The sequence below is a fragment of the Littorina saxatilis genome, unplaced genomic scaffold (assembly GCF_037325665.1).
Source record: "Littorina saxatilis isolate snail1 unplaced genomic scaffold, US_GU_Lsax_2.0 scaffold_1136, whole genome shotgun sequence".
In the NCBI taxonomy this organism is placed as follows: Eukaryota; Metazoa; Mollusca; class Gastropoda; order Littorinimorpha; family Littorinidae; genus Littorina; species Littorina saxatilis.
Window position 1 is genome coordinate 12129 of NW_027127930.1, and position 15428 is coordinate 27556.

The following is a 15428-nucleotide window of genomic DNA, read 5'->3' on the forward strand; positions in this document are numbered from 1 at the left end:
CATAAAAACTGTCTGCACATTGATATCAGCTACACATTTGTCTTGATGTAAAATAAAAAATCAGTCTTCTAGTTCATCAAACTCGCCAGTTATGCTACCAAAAGCATAAAAGTAGGCGGACTAGCCCCGGTCTCGCCTACTGTTGGGAAGGGGGGGGGGGACGCCAAGAACCTATCGCCAGGCGAGTCTAACAGTTACACAGGGCTGTGCTTTGTGTACACGTGTCACAGACTGTCTAGCTCCACCATTGTTTCTGTTGCTAATTATAAACTATGACGTCGACATCATTTGTAAACATTGCCGAGCAGGATTTGTGCTCGGAACAGCTGATTCTGTGACGGTGTAAGTGAAACGGGAACAGTCATGAGGATGCAGACATATTTTCACATTTCAATACATATTCATCATGTTCTCTTTGAGAAAATTAAAAAAACCAAAAAAAACAGGAGAAGTAAGAGGAGAATGCACAAACGCGGCAACACTAAGCTTTATGTTTAGGGGGATGGGTGTGTGTTGGTGTGATTGTTCCTTTGTATATTTTTCATGATTTGTGTTTATACAGTGGATCCCGGGCAGCGAAAGTGCTGGGCGACTCTTTTGTTAATCCGCTTGAGTAAGAATAATTTATACAATCAGTGTGTGTTCCTGTGCTAGTCTGTGGTTCTTTTTGTTGTGATTTTGCATGAATACAGGTGATAACAACTTATCCCGAAAGCTTTGTGAAACGCTTCAATGTTTAGCACATTTGTCCTCGTTATTCACTAAACCATTCACTAAATGTTGCAGAGTTTCATTCGAAGTGTCAGAGGAAGATGTGCCAGCTGATGACGAAGCTGATCCACACTATACGCCCCCTTGTGGAGTCAATGTGTGGTGAGCAATTCATTTATATTTTAGAGTTTCACAATGACCTGTAAGCTAAAAGCCATTTGAGTAGTTAGAGGATTTCTATTTAGTATTGGGCAAAAGCTGTTTTTTACATTTTCAGTGCAAACCTCATCGACCCCTCGATCCCACACCATGTAAAAAGCATGCTTTCTCATAGTTTCTGTTTGTAACTTTTTTACATTTACTGTACAAGACTAATATGATGAATTAATGCGTGCAGTCCAAATGACTACAAGGACCTCAAAGAAATCTCCTTTGAGGAAATTGCCCTCGGAGAACCAGAAGGAGGGGAGTACTTCCATCAGCTCCCAGAGGTTGATCCTCCCCCTGGTGTGTACCGAGCCACAGAGGTTGATGCACCAGCTTTATCTGAGGCCAAGACGTGCCTGGTCTACTTAGATCAGCTGCTTTTGCTGGGCAAGAGTGTAGGAATCTCCTCTGTGTGCCAAGTGAAAGGGTGCAGGAAGGAGGTGACTCTTACACACCGGTCTCGTGGCTCTGCTGTTCATCTTGAATGGGTAAATTTTATAATTACGCAGAAATTATTCTGTTATTTTCATATACTCATCAATTCACTTACCTACAAGATTCAAGTTCCAAGAATGGTGTCTCAGTGTCATCATCTTATCCCTCTGCTCCCGCTTGATTGGTTCACACATACTGTGTCTTCTATTGTTGTGATTATTTAACAGCATATCTGTGCTTTATAAACCAGTGTGTCTTTTGTTGTGATTATTTAACAGCATATCTCTGTGCTTTATAAACCAGTGTGTGGGTGTTTTGAGGCCTGTTTGTTTTAATTCAAAATTGATGCATGTAAAAATGGTGATATTTATCCTAAGGGAGGCCTCTTTCATATTTATTGTATTGTTGGTTGCCTGTAGTGCTTTTGCCTAATCCAATTGAACGATTGTGGTGTTTGTACCCACCGGCAGTGCCTGCTGGCTAAATGAGAGAATTAAGATTTATAAACATGTAAAGGTATAATCTTATTTTAATGTCATTCACTTGGGCAGTATGGCATGTGTCCTTTACATGATGCAGAGAGATGGGGCATACCAAAATAAAAACATCAACATGCTGCGCTTGTACTCAGTGGATTGACTGTCACTTTGGCTAATCTGCAATTTTTGTTAAGAAGTCAGTTTTTCTTGTTGTTTTTATTACGCATCAGTGAATGTGATAACAATAACTCCTGAACCAATGTTACAATCACATCTCACTATTTGTCTTGTTTTTGCAGGTGTGTGGAAACCATCACACAGCCTTTCGTTGGAATTCCCAGCCACTCCTGAATTTCCAGGTGAACGCTGGCGACCTCCTAATAGCAGCTGCTGTATTGCTTTCAGGGAACAATTTCCTAAAAGTATGCCTGTTTGCCAAGTTCCTGAACATGGTTTTTTTAACAGCAGCGTATTCTATCGGATGCAAGCAAACTACCTGCTTCCTGCCATTGAAGAATTCTGGGCTGCACATGTTCGGGATTTGAGGGCCAACCTGCAGGGAAAGGATCTGGTGGTACTTGGTTGGTGGATTGTACTTATATTTCCCTGTTTGATTATGATTATATATCAAAGTGTAGAAAATGATATCAGGTGTGCAAGCTTGTAATTTATCATTTAAAAGAACCTTTATCAAGCGTACTATGGTACTGCTAAGAACATGTGGATACTTACCATAAATAGCCGCGTATCTTCATGAAAACAATGTTTACTGAGGGGTCTGTACTCTAGTACAGTGCTGTTCACATATGCAGAAGACAATAAGTATATATGGTTCAAACTGTCTTCACCGCAAACAAAATGTTGCATGTCAATACTATCACACAATCAATGTGAGAAGAATGTGTCAAATAAAAATAAAGGTATGTATAAATTAATGAAGAATGAGGCCTGGGACCAACATTGCAGATATATATTTCATGAGTGAGCAAGTTAATTTGTTGAACTTAAAAATAAACAATACACATTGTGGTCAAAGCTCAGTAGCTGAGGAATCAAACGTTAATAGTTACATTATTCTAAAAGCTGCATTAATTGTTATGCATTATAACTAAAACAGTACAGGAAATCAGTGGCAGTACATTTGAATAATCTGAAAATTTAGTTAATTCCACATTGTTCACAATTTATCAATTTTTATTGTCAATGTAATGAAAGGCAGGAGTTTATATGAATAAATACTGATAATTTATCGGTTTGGTGGTGGCCATTTTTTAATTGTCTTTCTAAATATTGTTTGGCTTTAAAGTTTTGTTCGACGCATGCTTTATGTACCTAATGGAACTGTTATTTGCAAGGCACATCATCAGTAGTGTTTGTGCACAGAGTGTGATTTAACATGGCTTTTATTGTTAATCTTATATGATTTTAAATCCTTTAATCTGTCTTTGAAGGGGATGGCCGAATGGACGGTCCAGGCCATTCAGCCAGTACTGCACATACAGCTTCATAGCGACAGAGTCAAAACAGGTGGTATCCATCTGTACAGTCGACAAGCACATACAGCTTCATGGAGACAGAGTCAAAACAGGTGGTATCCATCTGTACAGTCGACAAGCACATACAGCTTCATAGAGACAGAGTCAAAACAGGTGGTATCCATCTGTACAGTCGACAAGCACATACAGCGTCATAGAGACAGAGTCAAAACAGGTGGTATCCATCTGTACAATCGACAAGCACATACAGCTTCATGGAGACAGAGTCAAAACAGGTGGTATCCATCTGTACAGTCTACAAGCACATACAGCTTCACAGAGACAGAGTCAAAACAGGTGGTATCCATCTGTACAATCGACAAGCACATACAGCTTCATGGAGACAGAGTCAAAACAGGTGGTATCCATCTGTACAGTCGACAAGCACATACAGCTTCATAGCGACAGAGTCAAAACAGGTGGTATCCATCTGTACAGTCGACAAGCACATACAGCTTCACAGAGACAGAGTCAAAACAGGTGGTATCCATCTGTACAGTCGACAAGCACATACAGCTTCATGGAGACAGAGTCAAAACAGGTGGTATCCATCTGTACAGTCGACAAGCACATACAGCTTCATAGAGACAGAGTCAAAACAGGTGGTATCCATCTGTACAATCGACAAGCACATACAGCTTCATGGAGACAGAGTCAAAACAGGTGGTATCCATCTGTACAATCGACAAGCACATACAGCTTCATGGAGACAGAGTCAAAACAGGTGGTATCCATCTGTACAGTCGACAAGCACATACAGCGTCATAGAGAAAGAGTCAAAACATGCAGGTGGTATCCATTTGTACAGTCGACAAGCACATACAGCTTCATAGAGACAGAGTCAAAACATGCAGGTGGTATCCATGTGTACAATCGACAAGCACATACAGCTTCATGGAGACAGAGTCAAAACAGGTGGTATCCATCTGTACAGTCGACAAGCACATACAGCTTCATAGAGACAGAGTCAAAACAGGTGGTATCCATCTGTACAGTCGACAAGCACATACAGCTTCATAGAGACAGAGTCAAAACATGCAGGTGGTATCCATGTGTACAGTCGACAAGCACATACAGCGTCATAGAGACAGAGTCAAAACAGGTGGTATCCATCTGTACAGTCGACAAGCACATACAGCTTCATAGAGACAGAGTCAAAACAGGTGGTATCCATCTGTACAGTCGACAAGCACATACAGCTTCATAGAGACAGAGTCAAAACAGGTGGTATCCATCTGTACAGTCGACAAGCGAGAAACTGACAGGAAAAGCCCGGTGATGGAGAAGGTAATTATTGAAACCAAAAGAGCAGTCAGAAATTATGTCACATATTCCCAAGACGCGTACCCTTGTTAATATGTGATTATAATACTTACGATACAAAATAAAAGCAGGAATGATAGCAACAAGATTAGGATAGAACCCTGAATCTGGTGAAAAGTGTTATTCAAATCTGCCCTTGCAAATCGATCTGAGGGGACAACATGCCCACAATGAAAATCACTTTGTCTAAAATATAAGTAACCTTTCCATAGCAACCACTTTTGGTCGACCGTTGTGTGGTAATAATTGATAGGTTCGTTGTGTGGTAATAATTGATAGGTTCGTTGTGTGGTAATAATTGATAGGTTCGTTGTGTGGTAATAATTGATAGGTTCGTTGTGTGGTAATAATTGATAGGTTCGTTGTGTGGTAATAATTGATATGTTCGTTGTGTGGTAATAATTGATATGTCCGATTGTATTTGAAAAGCGCTACGTGCTTTGCATTTTTAATTGTGAATCAGAAAACAAGGAACGTTAAATTTGTAGAAGGTCAGGGTTAAGGTGAAGGTAAAGATTAAATTTGGTACTGGTGACATCAGCTGTCATGCATTGACAATTGCCAAAACCAAGTCTTGGCTGAGAGTTGAACTGTTGAAGTATTTGCAGGAGAAATCCAAAAATAAATTTTTAAGAATATTGGTGTGAATGATTCTCTTTCTTTAAAATTGCAGGAGGGCTTCAACCGAGCACTTGCTGAGCTACAACAAACCTGCAAGGTTGTGGAGGTAGTGACAGATGCCCATGTGCAGATCACTGCCCAAATGCGTAAGCATAGATGCAATTGTTATTCCAAGTATTGTGATATTCAAAAAGTAAGGCTTCAAAGACTTACAAACTGTTCTTGTAAGATGGTGGCAGCAAAAAAAATGGCTACCACTCTCTTTAAAATGTTATTGCTTCCAAACGATGAAAATAGTGAACTCACATGACAAAGTCAAAAGAATAACTGTTGACAGTTGTGTATGTGTATTTGTTATTGGTTTGTTTATTATTTACACTAGCATATACGGTATTTTCAGTGGGTGTCTGAGAAGGGTATTTTTTTTAAAGCAAAGTTTGAAAAATAGTTTGTTTTTCTCAAGTAGATATATTTTTAAGGGGTTACAAAAAACAGTATAGGGAGGACAACATATGTTCCTCCACTTACAACTAGCACTAAGTAGTTTTTATGTTGCTACTTTATGGATGATCTTAAATTTCAGGGAAAGAGCACCCAGACAAAAAACATTCATACGATGTTTGGCATGGCGCAAAAAACATCGGGAAAAAGATCATTGAGGTGAGCTTAAATGAAAATTGAAGACTTTTATAAGTGAAGATGAGGCTAAAACAGTGTATGCATTATTTTTGAGTCACTTGAGAAAAAGTGACTCTATGTAATCGGTCAGTGTTAGTCTGTCCGGCCGGCCGTCCGGCCGGCCGTCCGTAGACACCACCTTAACGTTGGACTTTTCTCGGAAACTATCAAAGCGATCGGGCTCATATTTTGTTTAGTCGTGACCTCCAATGACCTCTACACTTTAACGATGGTTTCGTTGACATTTGACCTTTTTCAAGGTCACAGGTCAGCGTCAAAGGAAAAATTAGACATTTTATATCTTTGACAAAGTTCATCGGATGTGATTGAAACTTTGTAGGATTATTCTTTACATCAAAGTATTTACATCTGTAGCCTTTTACGAACGTTATCAGAAAAACAAGGGAGATAACTAGCCTTTTCTGTTCGGCAACACACAACTTAACGTTGGGCTTTTCTCGGAAACTATAAAAGTGACCGGGCTCAAATTTTATGTGAACGTGACTCATTGTGTTGTGAATAGCAATTTCTTCCTGTCCATCTGATGCCTCATATAATATTCAGAACTGCGAAAGTGACTCGATCGAGCGTTTGCTCTTCTTGTTATTTTATTCTGGTGCTAGTCAACCATATTTTGTTTACATTGAACAACTCTCTTTGTGTGTGTCAGGCTGCGCGACAAAAAAAGTGCCAGAGAACTAATTCCTTGGGTGTCGCCCATTGTCAACCATTTTTGGTTCACCTGCAGGCATGCAGAGACTCTCATGAGGTTTCGCGTAAGTAAAAGTTGTGGTTTCTTATAAAGGGTGCATGCGTGAATGGTGAAGAGGAAATGGCCATGTGTGTTTAATTTCAAAAGCTACTGTGTTACTGGTAGACATGCTAATGGAAATCGTGATGCTTTTACAAATACATAGACAGTGGAAAGCATTGTGGCCCATTGTCTTATTGGTAAATCAGCTTGGATAGCATAAGGTGCAATTGATTTGAAAAATAACTTGTCTATATCATTCGCATTGCATTTTTGACACAGAAACGGATGGTTACAGTTTGAGAAAAAAGTACATTATTATTATTGTTTAATGAAACAACAAACGCACACAAATATACTCGATGAACAAGAGTATTGTTGAGTTTTATTTAATTAAAATGCTCAGACCACCGCGACACATTTTCTCTGAACAATTAAAAGGGGAAAAACATGAAACTAGTGTTTGGGTTATGCATTTCACTATTTAAGAGTTCTGAATAACTGAGAGCCATGGTTGGTATTACTTGTACAGGGCCTATGGTGTGGCATGCTGCACCATGTTGTCAATCAGCACTCTTGGCTGCTGTCATACGACCAGGGACCTGGGGAGTGCAGTCATGGTTGGTATTACTTGTACAGGGCATATGGTGTGGCATGCTGCACCATGTTGTCAATCAGCACTCTTGGCTGCTGTCCTACGACCAGGGACCTGGGGAGTGCAGTCATGGTTGATATTACTTGTACAGGGCATATGGTGTGGCATGCTGCACCATGTTGTCAATCAGCACTCTTGGCTGCTGTCCTACGACCAGGGACCTGGGGAGTGCAGTCATGGTTGATATTACTTGTACAGGGCATATGGTGTGGCATGCTGCACCATGTTGTCAATCAGCACTCTTGGCTGCTGTCCTACGACCAGGGACCTGGGGAGTGCAGTCATGGTTGATATTACTTGTACAGGGCATATGGTGTGGCATGCTGCACCATGTTGTCAATCAGCACTCTTGGCTGCTGTCCTACGACCAGGGACCTGGGGAGTGCAGTCATGGTTGATATTACTTGTACAGGGCATATGGTGTGGCATGCTGCACCATGTTGTCAATCAGCACTCTTGGCTGCTGTCCTACGACCAGGGACCTGGGGAGTGCAGTCATGGTTGATATTACTTGTACAGGGCATATGGTGTGGCATGCTGCACCATGTTGTCAATCAGCACTCTTGGCTGCTGTCCTACGACCAGGGACCTGGGGAGTGCAGCCATGGTGGATATTACTGTTACAGGGCATATGGTGTGGCATGATGCACCATGTTGTCAATCAGCACTCTTGGCTGCTGTCCTACGACCAGGGACCTGGGGAGTGCAGTCATGGTTGGTATTACTTGTACAGGGCATATGGTGTGGCATGCTGCACCATGTTGTCAATCAGCACTCTTGGCTGCTGTCCTACGACCAGGGACCTGGGGAGTGCAGTCATGGTTGGTATTACTTGTACAGGGCATATGGTGTGGCATGCTGCACCATGTTGTCAATCAGCACTCTTGGCTGCTGTCCTACGACCAGGGACCTGGGGAGTGCAGTCATGGAGCCTTGGTGGTGGAGCATCACCTTGGCTACAGAAAGGCAGCCCTGCCTTCAAGGCTCTGCGTGATATCGTGACGAGCAAGTCCCTCCTCAGAAACATCCCCTACTACTTAAATTTCAGGTACATATAATGAGAGGGTTTTTTATCAGCAAAAACGACACATTGTAACTCTTTCACATTTGTAACTGAACTAAATGATAGTTCAAATGAAAGTTTAATATAAACATAAGTTCAGTCAAATTGTGGAAATTAGTCTTTTTAGCACTGAAAACAGCGTACAAAATAAGGTAAATCCATTATTTAGCTTCCTCAGCGAGTTTGTCACAATTATTGGCTCACGTAAGTGTAGCCTATGCGATGATAACTTTTGTCTGTCTGTGCGTGCGTGCGTATGTATGTATGTGTGTGTGTGTGTATGTCTGTGGTAGAAATTCTAACATTTGAAGACGTCACATTATGGCGTAAGAGGGTTAGACGTCACGCGAAGGAATTACTGAAAGTCTCGGTCATTGTTATTTTGAGCGGGCCGCGACTAGTTGGCAGTCGTGTCCCTGTAAGTAGGCTACATGCAGACAGACAGATCTAGATCTAGTGTCTCGCTTTCTTGCACAGTGTCACCTATGCTTACTGTGTGTGTGTGTATGTGTGACGGAGTGATTGAGTTTGTGTTACTGTTTGTCGATTTCTTACGTGAGCCTTGAAGGCTTCGCCTCGTGTTTTTAGGTACAATACTGTAAATAAGTTAAAAAGCGCCTGAATGCAATTTGTATTTATTTTTGCAGGACTACCTCAGAGCTAGAGAATTTCAACCAGCTGATACTGATGTACGCTTCAAAGAGATTTTCTTACACGCCACCTGTCTACAGGGCTCGCTGCAAGCTGGCTGCACTTAACCACAACTTCAGCGTGGACAGACAAGCAAAGACAGATGTGCATGGAAACAAACAGTAAGCAATGTAGGGAAACATTTTGTCAGATAGGTGGTTCGTGAAGCATGTTGTCAGATAGGTGGTTCGTGAAGCATGTTGTCAGATAGGTGGTTCGTGAAGCATTTGTTAATAAGCTTGCATGTCATTACAAATCAAAGAAAGGGAGTGTGAATACTTTTTTGACCGACAACGTGCAATACACATTTATTCTGCGCAAGTGGCTTTTACTAGACCTTTCAACGCAATTAATGCACTTTCAGAGTCCCTTCTAATGCTGCGTCGCTGAAAAGAAATAACAGTTTTAGGCGTGACGAGAACAGGACCAGAGTGCGATGATAAATACAAGATTTATTTTACAACCATTTTAAAATTACAAACGTCCCCGGTGGCGACTCGCATAACGACATCTTTTTTCTCGTGTTTTGAACTTGCTGGTGTTACATCTGAAAGCTGAGTATGTCTCGCACTTCGCTTTGTTTACATCACGTGACCACCCAAACATCCGCACAACGCAACATTTTCACAAGAATAAGAATAAGAATAAGAATACTTTATTATCTCGTAGAGAAATTCAGGCGTGGTACATAACAATAATACAAACAAGACATTGATTTTACATAAGACATATAGCACTATATAACAGGGCAGGTTATAGAAACACGTCCCACATACCTCTCTGGACATTCCTTGCATTGTGCTTACGCATTCAGACATGAACACATCCATATCTCAATTACACATCGCACACATGGACATTCTTATACGCTCAACTTACCCATTCACAAATGGACATTCGACTACGCTCCACTTACACATTCTTGAGTTTGTGTTACACCTTTATTTGTTTGCTTTGTCTTCATAACACATTTCTATCTACATTTACCACTGAAACACCACATTGTACACTTTATTTTGCAAGTGAATTGTTATGATACAAAATAACGTTATCACGAGGCGAACAAAGGGAAGACACTCTATCAGCCCGTTATGCAAAGTTTCTCAGAGATCGTCTGCTTCTCAACTGCTTCATGCAAATCGTGTAATATCTATTTTTGCGGAAACCTCCTGAAGAAATGCAATCTCAGCGGGTTCCACCTGCAACATAGTCGCGCTTATTTGGAATGTGACGTCCTGTACTTCGTCAGTCACGCCTATCTCGAAAACTAAACGTCGCACAGAACCAGCGCCCTTCCATTATTCCCTCATATGCTCACGTATCATTTTCTGTTCACATTGGCCATTGCAGCTTTAATGCTACTGAGGAACATTCTACAGCTAGAGGTGATCTTTGTTTGCAGGTTCAATCGGGTCTACAACAAAAAAAGCCAAAGATGGTCAGCAGTTGAAGTAAAAGTTCCAAAGACCTACGAACACATCAACAAACTGAAGGCAAAAATCTTCATGAAAAGGCTAAGCAGTAGAAATGGAATGCACAGGCCACTGCCCCTGAGTCCATCCGACCCAAGGCAAATTTCCAGTCATCTGGCTCCCAAGAGCCCTCCATCTACCATGGAAATTGTTGCACAGCAGCAGTCAAGATTCCTGAAGAAGGTGCGCCTTTGTTATGTGTGCTCGTTTAAATTTATGAAATACAAAGAATTGTATTTTAATACAAATGTTTTGACTCCAAATATTGTAATGCCTACACATATGCAGAGCTAATTTAATGTCATAACGAGAAAGTGAAGTAAGCAAAAATGTTCAAACATAACACAAGAACAAAGTGTTGTGGAGAGATGAAACATTTAAAAATACAGAATAATGCCAAAAACATTCCGCCTACACGAAAGCATACATGTCATATGCAATAAGTAGCACCACAATGTATAGAGGGGTGACAGAAGCCATGCATACTCAGTCAACAAACTAAAACTGAAAAATGGAGCGTAATAACAAAACTAATGAGCATCACATGGTGACAGAATAATGATGATCTGAACTTTTCTTCCAAGAAGTTTCATTACATTATAACTTTTCATATTATTTGCTAAGTGGTTGTGGACTTATGAAGAAGATCATGAAAAACAGCAGTTTATTTCCTTTGCTACTCTAAAAAATTCATTACCATGTGCATTAATTCAACCATGACTAGAAGACAGGTTGACGGAGGAAGATTTTAAGTTTTACCATCCCAGTCCAGACATCATACTATCATTGAAAATATATGGTTTTACCCTCAAATTCTACTACAGCACCAATTAGTCAAACGTGAATTCTTTCTTTATTTGGTGTTTAACGTCGTTTTCAACCACGAAGGTTATATTGCGACGATCAAACGTGAATCTATAGGTAGCTTTTGGTTGTCACTTGATAGCATAACAAATCTACTTCTTAAAAAACTGTAGCTTTATCCAAGCGGAGCGCGGGCGAAGCCCGCGCGTAGCGAGGTAGTTTTTTTTTTCATCTCCCAGCACTGAAATTTTTTTTGCCAAGTGGTGTCTGTCTGTGAACATTGTTCTAGAATTCATCTTTTAGCACAATATTAGCGACACTGTTTGGACAATTCTATTAAAATTAGGCGTACAAACTGATTTTGTTTCGGGGAATCCTCTCAGAGGATCAGAATTTTCATATAATATCATCGGAAGCTGTTACAACGGGAAAATGTGAAACTTTTGTCACTTTTTAACATGGAATTTCATCTTTGAGCGTTTCAAGCGGACTTTAATAAAATAGTTATTTGCGAATTAAGCAGCGGAAGACACTCACCGGTTCAACATGTATATGGTCATTAAACCTCAAAACATTTCAGTAAGTGGTTTAGACAAACACCTCCGACATGTGAGGGTGACTGGTTTGTAGCTGAAGAGTTTTTTTCTAAAGTGTGTTCTAAATACAAATGACGTACTGGTAATGATGTAATGAGTTGTTCTAATCTTGTTCTTGGAACTCTTGCTGTTCCAAGCTTGTTCTTAGCAAGTCTTGGTGACGAGAACAAAGACTATCAATGAAATCTTTAGAAATAACCTCTGACAACGACGACGATGACGACGACGACGACGATAACAACAACAACAACAACAAATGACATCGACGACGACGACGACGACAACAACAACAACAACAACAACAACAACAACAACAACAACAACAACAACAACAACAACAACAAAAACAACAACACGAGAACAACAACAATCACGACAACGAACATGACAACAACAACACCAACAACTACGACGACAACTACAACGACTGGGTTATGATGACATCACCAATGATTTAAAGGCCGTTAAAAAATCGTTAAATCCTATTTCTTCACTGATTCTTATGAAATTTTAAAGGTAGGTTTGTTGTCCCCAACTTATTTTCACTCCATACTTTTCCCGAAGAAAAACATAATTTTGGCAGTTAAAAACCGTTAAATTTCAATTCTTCACCGATATTTATGAAATTTTGTGGGTAGGTTCGTTGTCCCCAACTGATTTTCACTCTATACTTTTCCAGAAGAAAGACATAATTTTGGCAGTTAAAAAACGTTAAATTTCAATTCTTCACCTATCTTTATGAAATTTAGTGGGTGGGTCCGTTGTCCCAAACTGAATTTTAAGACATACTTTTCCAGACAAAAAACCTTATTTTTGGCAGTTAAAAACCGTTAAATCTCAATTCTTCATCGATATTTATGAAATTTTGTGGGTAGGTTCGTTGTCCCCAACTGATTTTCACTCCATACTTTTCCAGAAGAAAAACATAATTTTGGCAGTTAAAAACCGTTACATTTAAATTTTCACCTATCTTTATGAAATTTAGTGGGTGGGTCCGTTGTCCCAAACTGAATTTCAAGACAAACTATTCCAGTCAAAAAAACTTATTTTTGGCAGTTAAAAACCGTTAAGTCTCAATTCTACACCGATATTTATGACATTTTGTGGGTAGGTTTGTTGTCAGATTTGACATGATGGCAGAATTGAAAGTGTGAGATATCCTGATGTTTCACAATTTATGCTGCATAATTCAGCCCCATAGGCGCTTGAATTTTAGGTGGAGTTGGGTTTTTTTTTCAGCCCAAACCAGTAACCCCCACATGGTTTTCATGTCCCTTTCTGAGAGACTTCAAGAAGTTTCAATTTGACGTCATGATTAGCCTGCCGCATTAGCAAGTATGAAAACACGTCATCGATGACACATTTTAAGACAGAGAGAGAGAGAGAGAGAGAGAGAGAGAGAGAGAGAGAGAGAGAGAGAGAGAGAGAGAGAGAGAGAGAGAGAGAGAGAGAGAGAGAGAGAGTGAGAGAGAGAGAGAGAGAGAGAGAGAGAGAGAGAGAGAGAATCATGTACACACAGATGGACGACTTCGCTTGGGGTATGTACTGCCCGGCAGTACACATCTACTTTATTTATTGATTTATTTTATTTTTTTTTTTGGGGGGGGGGCAAATTATAATCAGTTACACAGAGCAAAAGACACATAACCTCACACCAAAGGCCTGTAACAAGTACATTATTTTTAATTTATTTTTCTTTGGGCTGATCCAAAGGTACTGCTCTAAATTCATGTCTTTAAATATGCATGCCTTGTGGCTCCACTCTGTACTTAGCACAGGCGACCAGCATGGAAGCCAGTGTACTGGCCATTTGGATCAGGAAATTTGTTCCTTATTGCACACACACAACAACTGTATATGCATATTCGGACACCTTCTCCCAAATAGCCATATTTCCATAAAATAAATTGCCTATAGGCAGCATAGCGCTGGGCTTTGTTTATGTCTCCCTCTTCTGCCTCTTCCAGGACGAGGGCGTCTCTCCGCTGGGCCCGCGCAAGTGAAAGGACACTCTCATCCAGCACCAGTGCCTCAAAGTCCTGGAGAGTAAACAGAAATTCATCCTTCAGTGATGAAACTTCATTCAGATTAAAACCTTGAAATAGTTCTTAAAACATGCATCGAGTCCAAGATAAAACGAGGAAATAATGAGGGAAAGAAGAGGGTTGTAATAAATGTAATAAAGCATGATTTTAAGTGAGAAGTTTTGTGAGGCGGTGTATTTTGCCTCATTTGTACACTTTTGTCCAAGACATTTCAATTGTCCAACACATTTGTTTTACAAAGCTCTTACCCATTGTACCCATGCTATGTACAGTCATACCCTCTTGTTTTACACACCCTTGTTTTAAAACATTATTACTTAAGAGGTTACTTTCTCTGATTAATGTTTAAAAACTGCTAGTTTAACCCTGGTCTTTGACAGAATTGTTCAAAAAGAGTTTGTTTATTATTGGCGCTTCAACTTGTCTGTGCTTGCAGAGGAGTTATAACAAATCTCATACAAGAAATAGGTACTTACTGGAAGTATAGAAAGACAATGGTGTGGCGCTTTCTTGCAGCAGACCTTCTCTGCTTCAGTGGGCATTTCTGTGCACCTGGTGCACTTGCACCATGGTGGCGGCGAATAGCTTCCAGTGAGTTCTGGGCATGCTGGACTGCTGCTTCCACTCTCCTGCAACAGCTCTGTCATGAGTCCAGGGTTCAGGTCCACCATTCGGAGGGCTAGGGCTTGCAGTTTTTCCTCACTTGCTTCCTGGATTAGTTTCTGGAAGTGAGAAGGTTGTTTTTCACTTTGAAATCATCCAATACGCATGTATAGGACTATGCGTGCATGAACGAGTGTAACACATCACTAACCTGAACAATCAGCAACACTTGCACGGTATTTTGTGTAAACAATGTGGGTTTTTTAAGTGACTTGAGAGTATTTCAAAAGAAAGAAATGAGATTATATTGTAAAGTACATTTCTTTTTATTAATGTTGATGATAACACGACATCACATACTGTCACGTTTCAATATATCACTTAAGGTGATTATGAACCGGTTAATTACTACTAATTAACTAACCACACCACGATCCACTCTCGCAGTCATACAATTAAATAGAGTCAACAAAAGTATAAGTTTCAGACGCCTGTTTATGTATAAACTCTCCACCTCCCTCGAGCCTTCACTCAAAATATGTTCCTTTTACGTTCTCAACACGTAAAAAACCAGTGTTCACTGACAAAATGCCAGTAGTATGTAGAAAATTATAGGAACACGCTGAACCCGTGTAAATATAGTTAAATGCGAATGTTCTGTTCGAAAAGCTCTAGTTCGTGCAGGTGTCACACACCCCACGTTGTCACTTCTCCAATGAAATCATAGATACGAAAAGACAACGGTGGTCAACGGGGTGCG

General features: G+C 40.2%; 1 pseudogene; it reads left to right on the forward strand.

Annotated features, from left to right (window-relative positions):
- The first annotated feature begins 786 nt into the window (after positions 1–786).
- Positions 787–11068, forward strand: LOC138956292 (uncharacterized; annotated as a pseudogene).
- Positions 11069–15428: the final 4360 nt, after the last annotated feature.